Source organism: Cupressus sempervirens, chromosome 11, assembly GCF_028749045.1.
Source record: "Cupressus sempervirens isolate cs-2001-9-10 chromosome 11, ASM2874904v1, whole genome shotgun sequence".
Lineage (NCBI taxonomy): Eukaryota > Viridiplantae > Streptophyta > Pinopsida > Cupressales > Cupressaceae > Cupressus > Cupressus sempervirens.
Window position 1 is genome coordinate 226,783,386 of NC_143128.1, and position 16,540 is coordinate 226,799,925.

Sequence of the window (16,540 nt, forward strand, 5' to 3'; positions counted from 1 at the left end):
GTATTGGTGACTAGTTTCAAAAAAATGGCAATGCCTTGACCTCCTGAGGAATAGATAGAAATGTTGGAAATGTAATGACAAGCAAGTGACTGAGAGGGGACATTACGAACCACTTAAAATTTTCACACTTAGACTACTTCTGCTTTACTTCTTTAGATTATCTAATCTACTTTCATGCATGAACATAAAACAATAAAGAAATCAACACTATTACACTTTGACACAAGATTTGGTAACCCAGAAACACTCCAAGGAGAAGGTAAACTGGGGTGGGGATGGATGACACCCACAATGCTTCACTATTGCAATAATAAAGGTGGCCTATTAGGGCTTACAATACAAAGTATGAAGAATTGTTAGGTCCACCTTGTGTAAGGATTTTACAATACAATGAAGTATGTACTCTATTAAAAGATTCAGCAAAGGAGTGTTAGGTCCACCTGGTTAGAGGATTTGATTGGTGCACCTATTAGGATAAAGCAGCAGGTTTATCTCGACTTTGCAACTTTGTTTGCTGATGTAGATCCTTTGAATAATATGATCACCTGACTATGATAGAGAAGTCTTTGTTTTTCCCTTTATACTGCTTTGTAGCCTACTTACTCAAACTACTTCATATGTGTTTCTTGTCTTCAAATTACATCTTATTACTACTTGACACACCTTAGACAAATGAATTTGTCTTCCTTATATACCTATCAATCAATAACTACATATCAAATCAGCTGTAAGGATTTTACAATACAATGAAGTATGTACTCTATTAAGAGATTCAACAAAGGAGTGTTAGGTCCACCTGGTTAGAGGATTTGATTGTTGCACCTATTAGGATAAAGTAGCAAGTTTATCTCTATTTTGCAACTTTGTTTGTTGATGTAGATCCTTTGAATAATATGATCACTTGACTGTGATACAGAAGTCTTTGTTTTTCCCTTTATACTACTTTGTAGCACCTATTAGGATAAAGTAGCAAGTTTATCTCTATTTTGCAACTTTGTTTGTTGATGTAGATCCTTTGAATAATATGATCACTTGACTGTGATAGAGAAGTCTTTGTTTTTCCCTTTATACTACTTTGTAGCCTACTTACTCAAACTACTTCATATTTGTTTCTTGTCTTCAAATTACATCTTATTACTACTTGACACACCTTAGACAAATGAATTTGTCTTCCTTATATACCCATCAATCAATAACTACATATCAAATCAGCTCACACAATAGATATCTTCATAATTTCCTAAAAATACCTTCAAGTCGGCCAAATGTTGATGCTCGAGCAACACTGCGCATTTTGGTGTTCTGTTGATGCCTGGGCAACATAGTGAGCTCAAGTGATACTATGGCACTTGGGTAGCACTGGATGCTCGGGCAATACTTTGGAACTTGGGTAACACTGGAGCACACAAAGAACTCGGCTAACACTATGAACTCTGTTCACACTATGAACTCGATTCACACTGGGAACTCGGTTTCCACTGATAACACTGAATAACTCGGTTTATACTGTGAGCTCGGGTAACACAATATATCCTCCATCTACTTGGGCTACATTGAAATCTGTTGTCTAATGGAAAGCTTGGTTACAGTATTAACTGACCTTCCGGTTGTAGTTACTTAAGTGGTTTGTCACTAACTGACAATATGTCTTGTCATAGGGACAACAAGACATCCTTCAACTCCCTCAACCAACTCCAACCAAAATTTGAACCATATGGTTGTTGGAGGCATACATGACCCATAACATGAAAGAACTCCAAATTTATCATTTTCCTGGATGTAGCCTTACAAAAAGGTAGTCATGTAATATTCGCTTAGGGTTAGGGTTTTCTAAAAGAATATTGTAAGGGAGATTTAAACAGGTTGAAGTTACAAGATAATAATATTTGTTGGTGAACGTAGCCAAGCATTTGGTGAACCACGTTAAAACTGTGTCTTCTATTCTATTTATGTGTTCTTGAATGTACTTGCATGTAACTGTTGTTTTCACAATAAGATGATATGAAATGGTCCATGGGAGCTTAACAACATAAGCAAACAAAAATTATGGATGGGCTAGATGAGTCTTCATGGGCCTTCATGGGTTGCCCCTACACCATATCATCCTTCTTCTTGACCACCACTACAGAAGCAAGAAGGGACACAAGGGTTCGAACTAGGTCTTATATGCCCCATTTCCAATAACTCTTTGATTGCTTTCTTCCGTATATACGTTGGGATGACAATACGGAGAAATCAAAATTGGTTTCGCTACTTCAAGCTCAAGTATATGCTAGAAACCTCTATTAGGAGGCGATCCTGGTATTATGTCCTTTGATTACCCTTCTATGTTTTTCTAAAATAGATTAGACTCTTTGTTGGTGGACGTAGCCAAGGATTGGGTGAACCACGTTAAATCTTTTTCTTTTGTTCTATTTATGTATTCTTGAATGTATTTGCATATAACTATTTTTTTTGTCCAAAATACTCCTAACAAAAAGATGATATGAAATGGTCCATGGAAGCTTATAACAACATAAACAAACAAAAATTATGGATGAGCTGGATGAGTCTTCATGGGCCCCCCGCACCATATCATCCTTCTTCTTGACCACCACTATTGAAGCGAGAAGCGACACAAAGGTTAGAACTAGGTTTGATATGACCCATTTCCAATAACTCTTTGATTGCGTTCTTTCGTATATACCATGAGATGACAGTACGAAGAAATCAAAATTGGTTTCGCTACTTCAAGCTCAAGTATATGTTGGAAACCTCTATTAGAAGGCGAACCGTTTTATGTCCTTGATTGCCCTTCTATTACTAGTTCCTTCTTTCTTAGTAGCATTTTTTATTGTTATAACACATGTATTATGTCCTTCATTACCCTTCTATGTTCTTCTAAAATAGATTGAATCTGCATATTACTAGTCCCCTCTTTCTTAGTAGCATTTTTTATTGTTCACATTCTGTTTCCATGCCCTTTTACAGAATAAACTCCCCATGTGTTTAACTGATATCCCCATGTGTTTAACTGATATCCCCATCGTACCTCTGCTGGTCAGTCCATGAAATACTACCTTTTTCCATTATGTTTACACATCCATTTGCACCGCAAAGCCATCTCCATGTCCATATCAATCACATAGAAGTCATCACACAATCCGTAATTGTCCATTGTTAATTCCATTTGAGGAACTTTTCAAGCACAAGAATAGTTCCTCTTGGCACCTTTATGTCAAACCCCTCAATTGGAACTATATCCAATCTCAACCTCTGTATTAATGTCATTATAATGGCCCCAATATCAATAAGGACATTAAAAACCTCTTTTACGTGGAAAGCACTATAGCTTGGTTCCCCTCTAAGGGCACCAAGTATGCCTTGTGTGGAGTCTTCATATTCATAATTGGCCTTGTTCATCTTCATCTTCATCTTCATTTTCAAATTTTCCGTCTGCTCAACTTTTTGATGCTAACTTGGTGTTTGCTGCAAATGTCTTGGAAGTCATTGGACTCTTTTGTGATTATAAGTGGCCCAAATATCAATAAGGACAATTAAACCCCTTTTATGTGGAAAGCACTATAGCGTGATTCATCTCTGAGGGCAGTAAATGTGCCTTGTGTCTTCATCTTCATAATTGACCTTGTCACTATCAGCATCTTCATCAGAAACAAAATTTCCTTGTTCTCAATTTTTTGCTGCTAACTTCATGTTCGCTGCAAATGTCATGGAAGTCACTAGACTCTCTTGGAAGGGATCCTTGACTAGCATAGGGCTTTGTCCAATTTGAGTGCTAATTTAAAGCTTCCTAAAAGGTTGTTGCTCGGCTAAACATTCAACGAAAAACAATACCAGCCTTCTATCAGAGACACATCAGGCACCATTGTGGGAAGCTTCTCAAATTCAGCAACATTTATTGGTCTATTCTGTCAAGTCAGCACCAATGGTACAACCACACATGAATGGCTCCTTCCAAATGGTTTCTTCTTCCATCAAGGATTCAATGAGAAATAAGTATCAAATATTTGTAACGAAGCTCTAGCTGTGGTACCACTCTTCCCATCAAAATTTGGCATGGCGGTATATTCCCCAAACAGTGTTAAATATCTTTTCTTTCATAACCTTTCCTCCTATGCCCTCTTTTACCTTTTAGTCCCCAATATTTGATGGAAGTCATTGGACTCAATGAGAAATAAGTATCGAGTTTTTGTAACCAAACAGTGTTAAATATATTTTCTATCATAACCTTTCAATGACTCCTTCCAAATGGTTTCTTCTTCCATCATGGATTCAATGAGAAATAAGTATCAAATGTTTGTAACCAAGCTCTAGCTGTGGTACCACTCTTCCCATCAAAATTTGGCATGGCGATATATTCCCCAACAGTGTTAAATATCTTTTCTTTCATAACCTTTCCTCCTATGCCCTCCTTTAGCTTTTAGTCCCCAATATTCGATGGAAGTCATTGGATTCAATGAGAAATAAGTATCGAGTTTTTGTAACCAAACAGTGGTAAATATATTTTCTTTCATAACCTTTCCTCCTATGCCTTCTAGTTTTTAGTCCCCAATATTCGATGGAAGTCATTGAATTCAATGAAAATAAGTATCAAATGTTTATAAGCAAGCTCTAGCTGTGGTACTGCTCTACCCATCAAAATTTGGCATGGCGATATATCCCAAACAGTGTTAAATATCTTTTCTTTCATAACCTTTCCTCCTATGCCCTCCTTTAGTTTTTAGTCCCCAATATTTGATGGAAGTCATTGGATTCAATGAGAAATAAGTATCAAATGTTTGTAAGCAAGCTCTAGCTGTGGTACCGCTCTTCCCATCAAAATTTGGCATGGTGATATATTCCCCAAACAGTGTTAAATATATTTTCTTTCATAACCTTTCCTCCTATGCCCTCCTTTAGCTTTTAGTTCCATTGGATTCAATGAGAAATAAGTATGGAGTTTTTGTAAGCAAACAGCGTTAAATATCTTTTCTTTCATAACCTTTCCTCCTATTCCCTCCTTCAGCTTTTAGTGCCCAATATTCAATGGAAGTCATTGGACTAAATGAGAAATAAGTATGGAGTTTTTGTAAGCAAACAGCGTTAAATATCTTTTCTTTCATAACCTTTCCTCCTATTCCCTCCTTCAGCTTTTAGTGCCCAATATTCAATGGAAGTCATTGGACTAAATGAGAAATAAGTATCGAGTTTTTGTAACCAAGCCCTAGCTGTGTTACTGCTCTTCCCTTCAAAATTCAGCATGGTGATTTTCCCCAGCAGTGTTAAATATCTTTTCTTTCATCACCTTTCCTCCTATGCCCTCCCAAAGCTTTTAGTCCCAAAAATTTGATGAAATTTGCATTATTCTTAACTACTTCACTCAACACTTGGTATTCAGCATGTAGACAATCACTTCATTCATCTAACCAGGTTGGTCCACACCAACTTCTCTGTTTGTTAAAAACTTAGTCCCAAAGGACTTGACTGGGACCTTTCTTTTGGGATTTCTATTACCATCATTACTAGCAGACCTTCCTTCATTTGCAGCATTTCTTTAATCCCTATCTCTTTCAGACTTATCACCACCATGATTCTGACTTAATCCTCTCAATGCTTAGACCAATTCTTTTAATCCTTTCCTTGTGCAAGTATTATCTCTAGGCTAAAATACCACTGAAGATCCAACTCCAGAAATACACACATAACATAGTGAAGTGCATTATAATATATATATATCATCAGACAATCTTTAACAAAATTAGAGATCTTATGAAATTCATTAATAAATTGAACCATTCCCACAATTACAATAATCACCTACAGTATATGAGATATGGTCAAAGAAACTACTTGACTGAATTATAATAGTAGACATCAACTACTGTTACAGTATGTCTGAATTTTTTTTTAAAAAGATGAGTTCACAGAAGCACGAGATTCAAATCTAATCTACTATAAAGTAATCTAGAAAAATATGCAAACAAGGCAAGCAGCTAATCATAGTAGCATAAGGAATCTAAATGGATCTGGGATCCGATTTGATAGAATTTGGATGCAAATTCTCGAAATAATGAGAAGGTTGGTGGGATTAATTGGAACCACCCAAAAAACATTAATTTGAAGGTTGGAAAAAATTGTGAGTGCTATCTAATCTAAGTGTTAATGTTGGATTTACATTGGAACTCAAATCAGATTGAAAGTTTGGGATAAGGCTTGTTGCAAAAACAACATCAAACTCAACTTGGAGGAATAGACTTAAGCATGAATAAAACTTCTCAATCATGAGTTGCAAATTTGAGTTGGGAAGGTAGGACTTCCTTTAGGTGTGTTAGTGATGAAACTAGCTGCAACGTTGTTAAATGAACCTACAATCATGCATGCTATCCTATGTTATGCATTTGGTGGCTTCATAACCCAAGCAAGAAAAACTTGAAGATGAACAAAAATACCCCTAACTCTGAGGAACAAAACGAAACAGGTGAAAAAATAAATAACATATAGAATGTTTAATAGAGTGTTGTGTTAGCTACTACAGGGTAGCCAAGAAAGCATTAATAGAGTGTTGTGTTAGCTCCTACAGGGTAGCCAAGAAAGCAATTTAATGGCTCCACAGTAGTCGGACTTGTATTCCTTTAAGGACTTATACACATTCATTCATAGATTGTTTTTCTAGCAATATCAATCAACTGTTGGAAACAGGTCTTAAAATAATCAAATGTCTACCTAAGTGCCAGTAAAGAGAGATAGTGCCTAAGGTTCGTAATTCTAAGGTGGCTTCTAGAGCACCATTGGCTATAGGTTCATCACATTTATTCACAATAATATTGCTGTGATTGTTTCCTCCTCGTAAGCCGAATTGATTGTAAGTAGAATGTTCATAGTATTACTAATAACAGAAGTTTAGTGTTTTGCAAAGAAAACTTGTAATGATAAAGGATAAATATTTAAAAATACAATAATGATAACATTCTCAATTAATGCAATATTCTTCACAGCTGATCTAAGAACAAAAGTTCTAAAACCAATTACCTCAGTTATACAGCTAAGTACACATATGAAGTAACAAAAGCACTATCCATTGATAAGTAAAATGACAGCAAAGTCGACAACAAATACTAGCAAACTGTAATGCAATAATAATTATAAAGTCAAAGGAATTATTTGACAGCTTTTCCTTATACAACCACCCACATGAATTGTCAATAATGATAGCAGAAATTTCGGTTATCGCAACAATCATAACCCCTTCTCAAGATGGCAACAATCAAGTCCCCTATTCACAAGGTTTTTAAACCCAATTAACCAAGTGCCTTCACAACTGTAGATAACTAGCTATGGTCACTCTGGAAGCAAAAAATTATTTATGTCATGCCTTGAAAAACATATAACCCAATTAACCAAGTGTCTTCACAAATGCAGATCACTATGTTCACTCTTGAAATAACAGCAAAAAATTAGGTTAACGCAACAATCATAGCCCCTTCTCAAGATGGCAACAGTCATATGTCCCCTTTCACTCTTGAAATAACAGCCAAAAACTATTTATGTCATGCCTTGAAAATTTATTTATGACTGTTGGTTATTGCAACAATCATAACTGTTATTGTGCAGGATCTCTGATAGAAATAATGATGGAGATATGATTCTGACTTACCTTTCTTTTATGCAGAAGTTCAGATCTCCAGATTTGTCTTCAGTGAATCAAGTGCTGATGATGTATTTGGAAATCTGCAGGTGGCACGATCTTGGGGACTGCAAGTATGTTCAGTAATTGATATTGCTTTGTCCACCGATGTGCATATTATATTTATATTCTACTAAAAGACATGGCCCCGTAGGGACATGTCATGACCACATATCAAAACTGTCTTAAACACTGACAGTAACTAATGTGCCTCTTCATTAACATGCCTGATACAATAAGCAAATTCGGCAACTATGCACAAAAAGTTATGTGTAAGATAAATATGCATAGCCCGATACTTAGAATATCAGCAGTGATCATCCATATGTTGAACTATAGCAGATGTCTTCAACCCGATATAAATCGGTAGAAATATATATATCAAAGAGTTTAATCTTTAAGATTACATCTCATATTTTATCCAACAGAAGCTATAAACATTAACACTCCCTCTTAGCTAGGGAGGATAAACATACGATCATATATCACTTCAATATAAGAATATCGTTGATCAGAAGATATTCAACATTTTGATATCATAGTTGATATCATGAGTATTGGCCTCCCAGAATATCGACATCCGATATTCACCAAGTACTCAATTAAAGTTTTGATATCACATCTGATATCACAAGTAATGGTCTCCCAGAATATCATATGATATTCACATTTACTCAAATATAAGGTTTGATATCACATATGATATCAAGAGTATTGGCTTCCCAGAATATCAAAGATATTCACCAAATACTCTGAGTAATGGCCTCCCAGAATGTTGAGATGCAAGACATTCACCATTTACTCAATTTGTTTGATCTCATAATACAAGTTATTGTAAGATCGTCACCTTACAATAACTTCTACAAATACAAGTGACATCGTTTGGAAGTCGTCACTTCCTCATGATGTACACAAGGGTAGGCCATCATTTTTATGTATAAGGATGTTTTCAACTCCCTTTGAATATCAATTATCAAAGCTCCTTATAAACTCCCTCTTCCTATAATAACATTCTCAAAACAGAAAGGTCATGGCACATAGCAATAATGATTAAAAGTAAATACACATAGATAGCATAGTACAATAATTTGATAATCTAAGACTCCATCTTAGAAATTTTAACAAGCTTATTTTACACTTCAATGAATATAGAAAGAGACCTCCCTCTTAATCCATTACTTCATACATGTTAAGGGTATTCAAAGTTTCTTTAGAATTTACGTTTCTCTGGATCTGTATCAAAATCACTGCCTTTGGCGAAAGCTGCTTGATGTTTCAGTCTATCAAGGCATTTGAATGCTGAGTGACCATAGTTGTCACATCTAAAGCATTGCATTTTCGAGTAATCAACATGTATTCTTTTCCTTTTGAATTTAGGTTTCTTGTTTTTATCAACCTGGGCTGTGAGAGCCTCAATATCACCTTCAATAGGAAGCTTTGATCAAGACATACCCCTTGTCTGAAATATTTCCATGATGATGGGAGACGAGCTATCATTGTTAATTCTTTTTCATCATAAATTTGGCCAATTTTGGAGAGTTGGTTTCTTAGTTCTATTATCCTCATGAAATATGAGGCAACAAATTCTCTTGTTTTCATTTTAATGTTGGAGAGATTGTCTTTCAAGGTTACAATTCTCGTTGTATTGTTGATCTCAAACATTTCTTCAAGATTTTTAAGCATTTTGTGTTGTGTCTAATTCGGAGATAGTAGGGATGATCCCTAATGCCATCCGCAATTAATTTCATGGCTTTAGTGTTATCTTTCTCCCATTTAATCAATTCGTCATTGCCTTTTGGTTGGTCAGATTTTTCAATGAATTGCTTTAGACCATAGTTGTCACATCTAAAGCATTGCATTTTCGAGTAATCAACATGTATTCTTTTCCTTTTGAATTTAGGTTTCTTGTTTTTATCAACCTGGGCTGTGAGAGCCTCAATATCACCTTCAATAGGAAGCTTTGATCAAGACATACCCCTTGTCTGAAATATTTCCATGATGATGGGAGACGAGCTATCATTGTTAATTCTTTTTCATCATAAATTTGGCCAATTTTGGAGAGTTGGTTTCTTAGTTCTATTATCCTCATGAAATATGAGGCAACAAATTCTCTTGTTTTCATTTTAATGTTGGAGAGATTGTCTTTCAAGGTTACAATTCTCGTTGTATTGTTGATCTCAAACATTTCTTCAAGATTTTTAAGCATTTTGTGTTGTGTCTAATTCGGAGATAGTAGGGATGATCCCTAATGCCATCCGCAATTAATTTCATGGCTTTAGTGTTATCTTTCTCCCATTTAATCAATTCGTCATTGCCTTTTGGTTGGTCAGATTTTTCAATGAATTGCTTTAGGTCATTATCTTTTAAGATTAACTTCATTCGTAATTTCCATGCTCCATAATTTGAATCATTGTCAAGTCTATCCTCCACTTTTATACCGCTCACCATTTTGAAGGAAACAAAACTTTGAGTATTTTAGGGCACTTCAAATAAATCTAATCGGGATTGTCTCTTAAACCTGCTCTAATACCATGTTATTGTGCAAGATCTCTAGATTTGTCTTCAATGAATCAAGTGCTGATGATGTATTTAGAAATCTGTAGGTGGTATGATCTTGGGAACTGCAAGTATGTTTTTCAGTAATTGATATTGCTTTGTCCACCGATGTGCATATTATATTTATATTCTACCAAAAGGCATGGCCCCGTAGTAGGGGCATGACTCTACGTGGTTATGACTAATCAAAATTGTCTTAAACACTGACAGTAACTAATGTGCCTCTTCATTAACATGCCTAATACAGTTAGCAAACTCGGCAACTATCCATAGCAAGTTGTATGTAAGATAAATATGCACAGCCGGATAATTAGTAATCATCCATATGAAAGCCTGATACTTAGAATATCGGCAGTGATACTAAACCCGATCCCTAATCGGTATGTTGAGCTATAGCAGATGTCTTCAACCCAATCTGAATCGGTAGAAATATATATATCAAAGAGTTTAATCTTTAAGATTACATCTCATATTTCCGGTATGATATGGTAGAAATATAAATATCCAAGAGTTTAATCTTTTCCGATATGAATCGGTAGAAATATATATATCAAAGAGTTTAATCTTGAAGGTTACACCTCATATTTTATCCGGCAGAAGCTATAAACATTAACAATATCCCCCCTTCTCAAATATGATTGTTGGTTATTGCAACAATCATAACCCCTTCTCAAGATGGCAACAGTCATATGTCCCCTATTCACAAGGTTTTTAAACCCAATTAACCAAGTGTCTTCACAACTGTAGATAACCAACTATGTATATATATATATATCAAAGAGTTTAAGCTTTAAGATTAGATCTCATATTTTATCCGACAGAAGCTATAAACAGTAACAATAACCCGTTCTCAAATATGATTTTTGGTTATTGCAACAATCATAACCCCTTCTCAAGATGGCAACAGTCATATATGTCCCCCATTCACAAGGTTTTTAAACCCAATTAACCAAGTGTCTTCAGAACTGTAGATAACTAACTATGTTCACTCTTGAAATAGCAACAAAAATTTGTTTTATGTCATGCCTTGAAAAGACCCAACATTTATTCAATAATGGTAATTAAAAATCTTTACACTTCTTTTACACCATTAAAGGTACCAAATGTCTTCACAACTGTAGATAACTGTGTTCACTCTTGAAATAACAGCAGAAGTGATTGCTGTCATGGCTTGAAACAAACCCAAGTTCTATTCAATAATGGTAGCTAAAAATCTTTACAACTACTTTTACATCATTAAAGGTATTCTACAAAATCACAGCTCTGACACATGTTAAGATTATAAGTAGTATTAGATGTAATCTATGTTGATATATTGCCATTGTTGAAATCATCAGTCATATTGACAACTAGTGACATTTTGAAAAACTCAAAATATTTTCAAGCAAATGTCAGGAACATGCTGTGAAAAGATATGTTGGAATATATCATGATATTTTCAAGACATCTGCATATGCTTCTAGCTTATACATCCATGAGATAGCTAAAAGAAGGAAATATTTTGGTTGTCGAACCAAGGTTAAGGGAAATTTACTAATACTGCAACATCCATGCATCTAGAAGTAATGGATATTCAGTTTACATAATTAAACATAACTGATTTCTTGGTAAAATCAGTTACAGATTGGAACTGTGAAATTCCAATTCCTTAAATGTCTCAAGATCAATTCCTCAATCATTGCATCTGCTTCTATGCTTCTAGCTTATACATCCATGAGATAGTTAAAAGAAGGAAATATCCTGGCTGTCTAACCAAGGTTAAGGGAGATTTACTAATACTCAAGAAGGAATGGACATTCATTTTACATAGTTAAACATAAATGATTCTTGGTAAAGTCAGTTACAAATTGCAACTGTGAAATTCCTCAATCGTTGCATCTGCTTCTATGCTTCCAGCTTATACATCCATGAGATAGCTAAAAGAAGGAAATATCCTGGCTGTCCAACCAAGGTTAAGGGAGATTTACTAATACCCAAGAAGTAATGGATATTCATTTTACATAGTTAAACATAAATGATAAGTCCAATTGCAACTGTGAAATTCCAATTCCTAGATGTCTGAAAAACAATTTATCAATCATTTCACATCAGACTTCAGTATTAAGATCCTCCCCTATATGTACATATACTGTTGCCAGATATGATTTGATGATAGATATTCTCATCTTTTCAATTTGTGAGTACAAAACTAACAAGGCCAAGTCCCTCATGGTTCAGTAGATTGAGCTGGTTTGAAAACCTAAAATATTCTTTCCAATGTTCAATGTTAGCAAATGCTTTAAAATAGTTAGTCATTGATTTAAGCCATTGATACTTTTATGACTTATACATGAATTAATGAAAGATAAAGATATCTTGTATCATGAATTAAATAGAACCTCTATATAGACCTAAGAGCTCTCGTGTACTGACTTCCCAGACATTGAATTCTGCATTCACCTCTTCCATGAGTTAACTCCAGCATTCTGAAACAGCCATGTTTAGTTGATGAGTGACACGGCCCTACGAAACAAAACTAACGAGGCCAAGTCCCTTCATGGTCCAGTAGATTGAGCTGGTCTGAAAACCTAAAATATTCTTTCCAATGTTCAATGTTAGCAAATGCTTTAAAATAGTTTGTCATTGATTAATGATTTAAGCCATTGATACTTTCATGACTAACTCTTTATCTAGAGTAATGAAAGATCAAAATATCTTGTATCATGAATTAAATAAAACCTCTTTATAGACCTAAGATCTCTCGTGTACTGACTTCCCAGACATTGAATTCTGCATTCACATCTTCCACAAGCTAACTCCAGCATTCTGCAAACAGCCACTCACCTGCCTATTATTCAATGTTTAGTTGATGAGTAACACAACCCTACGAAACAAAACATAGTTGGATTTTAACACAACTTAACCTAACCTAATTGTTTCTAGGTGCACACAGCTCAACTCAGAGTTTAACTTCAGAGTTCCTTATGAAGATAAAATGGTCTTCAAGTAAACCTAGACGCGTTCTGGTGTGGAAGCGCAGCAGGATGCACACAGGAAGCACATCCAGAGCATCAAAATGCCTTGTGGATGCTCAGGAATAGCAAAAATTCTCTGATTTGCATCGGAATCATGAACATAGAGGTTTATTAGTTATTAGTTAATTCAATTTATCAAATGTCTTGATATATATAGAGGCTTATTAGTTATTAGTTAATTCAATTAAGCTACATAAGGCTAACTCTGTCAGGTGAAGTAGTTAAACTGATCCGAATATCTACACCAATATGATAGAAAATTATGTGCTGTAGGTATTTATGAGAATGTTCCTAGCAGGCAACTACAAATGCTTCCAATAGTTCTAAATTGTTATGTCTATTGTTCCAGGGACATTTGCTCATATTTTCATCTCCAAAGACGTGATTTCAAGAATCTACTATAACAGCCAATCACATCCCCCTGATTTAAACATTGATTAACCATTAAAATAGGACCCATGAATATAGGAGACATGTAAAGTCTAATAATTGAGAGGGGCTACAAAAATGTGACCACAGAAAAAAGCACAGAATGTACAAGCTGCATTTTGTAAACTCCATATTTTAAAGAAAAGTACGCAAAGACAAAATAAAGCATTTTTAAAATTCTAAACTTTATAAATGTATGCAAATGTGACACTATCTTCCATGACTGTAGTAAGGGAAGAAACAATACCTTGTGCCCATTGCAGATAAGAAGTTGGTCAATGTTGCGCTGTACTGTGGAAATAGCAACAAAAAGACAACATGCAACATTTTTTAAATTCAAAACTTTATAATGTATGCAATTGTGACACTATCTTTCATGATTGTAGTAAGAGGATAAACAATACCTTGTACCCATTGCAGATAAGAAGTCCATCAATGTTGCACTCTACTTTGGAAATAGCAACAAAATTGTCTGGCTTAGACTCAACCTCCAAAACAAATTTGAATTGGTGCCCAAACTAAACAATATCATCCCAAGAAACACTCCTTGAATAGACTCCTGCACAAAAAAGAAAAATACATCAAACCGACTCTCACACTGTTACAAATAAAGATGAATTAAAATGACAACCATCAAATTAATTCAAATACATATGTTATATAGAGGAAAACTAGACAATCCCCATCAACAAAGTAGGTGATACAGCTCACTTCCATGCACTGCTTCATGTAATTAGTGTATGTACTTCAGAAATGCTTTTGCCACCAATGCATTATCTGTTTAAATTTAATCTGCCCTATGAACTGGTCATTTACAAACAGTGATACATTCAACAAAGTAGGTACTACACACTCACTTCCATGCACTGCTTCATGTAATTAGTGTATCTATTTCAGAAATGCTTTGGCTTCCAAATGCACTATCTATTCAAACATAACATTCCCTATGAACTGCCAATTTATAAACAGTATAACATTTTTCTCCTAATGAATACTCATAAGACGAAAACTATAGTAGCAATCTTGAAAACTATAGTAGCAATATTGAAAGAAAAGTGTAATGATTGAATAAAATGAAATTCCTAAGGGATGGCCATAGAATAGAACACCCCACAACATGAATTAAAGAAAAGCTGGAAACTCAAAAAGCTACATGCCAAAAATTTAAATTGATCGAATACAGAGACTCAACAAATATGAAATATCCTATAAAACAGAACAACTCTCACATTAATGGGATAAATTGAAAAGAGGCTACGAAATTTAGGAAGGCACTTCTATAGCAGACATTAGAAATTATCAATTCTATTGAACAGACTATACAATACAGTGAGGAAAGACATAGAAGACTCACTACAGCAATGTCAATAAAGTTGAAGTGCATGAAACAAAAAGTTCAATAAACACTCACTACAGCAATGTCAATAAAGTTGAAGTGCATGAAACAAAAGTTCAATAAACCTACAATCATGCATTCTATCCTCTACTCTGCACTTGGTCGCTTCAAAACGCAAGTGAGAGGAAACTGAAAACAAACAATGTTTCAAACACTTGCAATTTCCTTTTAACTAAATAATTCAACCAAATCATTAAGCTAAAAAGCATACAGCACCACTCAGACAAACAAGAACTTAGAAATACATTAGAATGCAAATATAAACCTCCTGCAGAGTAGCCAGGCTTCAATTATAGGCTGCACTAAAGTAACCTGACTTGTATGCCTTAAACTACATGTAAGCATTTATCCATAAATTAATTTTTCAAAGTCAATCAAATGTTGCAAAAAGATCTTAGAACAATAAAATGGTTACCCGAGCGCCCATCCACAGAAACCCCAAAGATTGTTGAAACCCTCGTTGAATTCCACAGAGCTGCATATTAGAGTAAATACAAATAGACTTGCATCTGCAAATTCCTACTCGCTAGGATGTATAGCTCCCCTCACTGTTGCCCCATTCAAAACGCAGCAAAACATATACAAAATGCAGCGGAAAAACTGAAAAGAAAAAATTCAAACACAAAAAACTAAATAAAAACATATACAAAATGCTGTCGAAAAACTGAAAAGAAAAATTTCAAACACCAAAAGCTAAATAAAAACATAAACGGAGGCATGGCCATGCCAAAATGCAATGTGGGGCAGACAAAACCAAAAGTATTGAATAGGGAACAATCTGCCCTGCTTCCGAGTAAACTGCACATAAATACAAAGTGGCGTGGCATGGTGCTTCTTTAAACGGTTATATTTCATATATGCCCTTGATCTGCTCTCATCCCATGGCCCTGATGTGAGGACCGTTGAGATAAAATTCTAGACCATCTTTTTTGAACGGTAACAAGGAAATATGCTTTTTTAAACGGCCGTTCCATATATACCATAGCATCTTTTCCGTTACGGAGAAAAATAAGGACCATCATTGATTTGCTTGCATCCCATGGCTGTAATTTGAATGTTCGGCTCCCCTACATTCTTTGTAAATTCAGGTACTAAGATGACTAGCCGGTTTGATTAAACAGCCTTTCTTTATTTTGCAGAATTTTACAAAATCTCTAAATTATATAAAATTGAATAAAAATATTCTTCAATTTAGTTTAATTAAATTTTATTATTTTAGTCAAATTTCATTTGCAAAACAGGGTTGTTGATGGGCATGTGAGAGTTAGATTCTCTTCCCAAAACCTCTAGTGTTTCATGGTCTTTAATTGATCCAAGGTGCACTGAAATCAACTTTAATGGGGCTTCCAAGGGTAACCCGAGGCCCTCTAATATTGGAGATGTCCCGAGATCAGATGATGAAGCATTCTGGCATCTTGTGCAAAAAGGTGGTAGATGGAACAAATAATCAAGATGAGTCTTATTTTTGTTCACACAATATTC

General features: G+C 34.9%; 1 long non-coding RNA gene across 4 annotated transcripts; it reads right to left on the bottom strand.

The window, feature by feature from the left end:
• Nucleotides 1-12,237: 12,237 nt before the first annotated feature.
• On the bottom strand, nucleotides 12,238-16,175 carry LOC149528986 (uncharacterized). Of its 4 annotated transcripts, none has more exons than XR_016358944.1 (5): nucleotides 15,474-16,155; nucleotides 14,067-14,221; nucleotides 13,910-13,953; nucleotides 12,950-13,046; nucleotides 12,238-12,786 (listed from the first exon to the last, which is right to left on the bottom strand). It is a non-coding gene; the product is annotated as an uncharacterized LOC149528986 (long non-coding RNA). The 4 variants fall into 4 exon arrangements; XR_016358943.1 differs by having other exon boundaries at nucleotides 12,938-13,046; XR_016358945.1 differs by having other exon boundaries at nucleotides 12,238-13,046; nucleotides 16,039-16,175.
• Nucleotides 16,176-16,540: the final 365 nt, after the last annotated feature.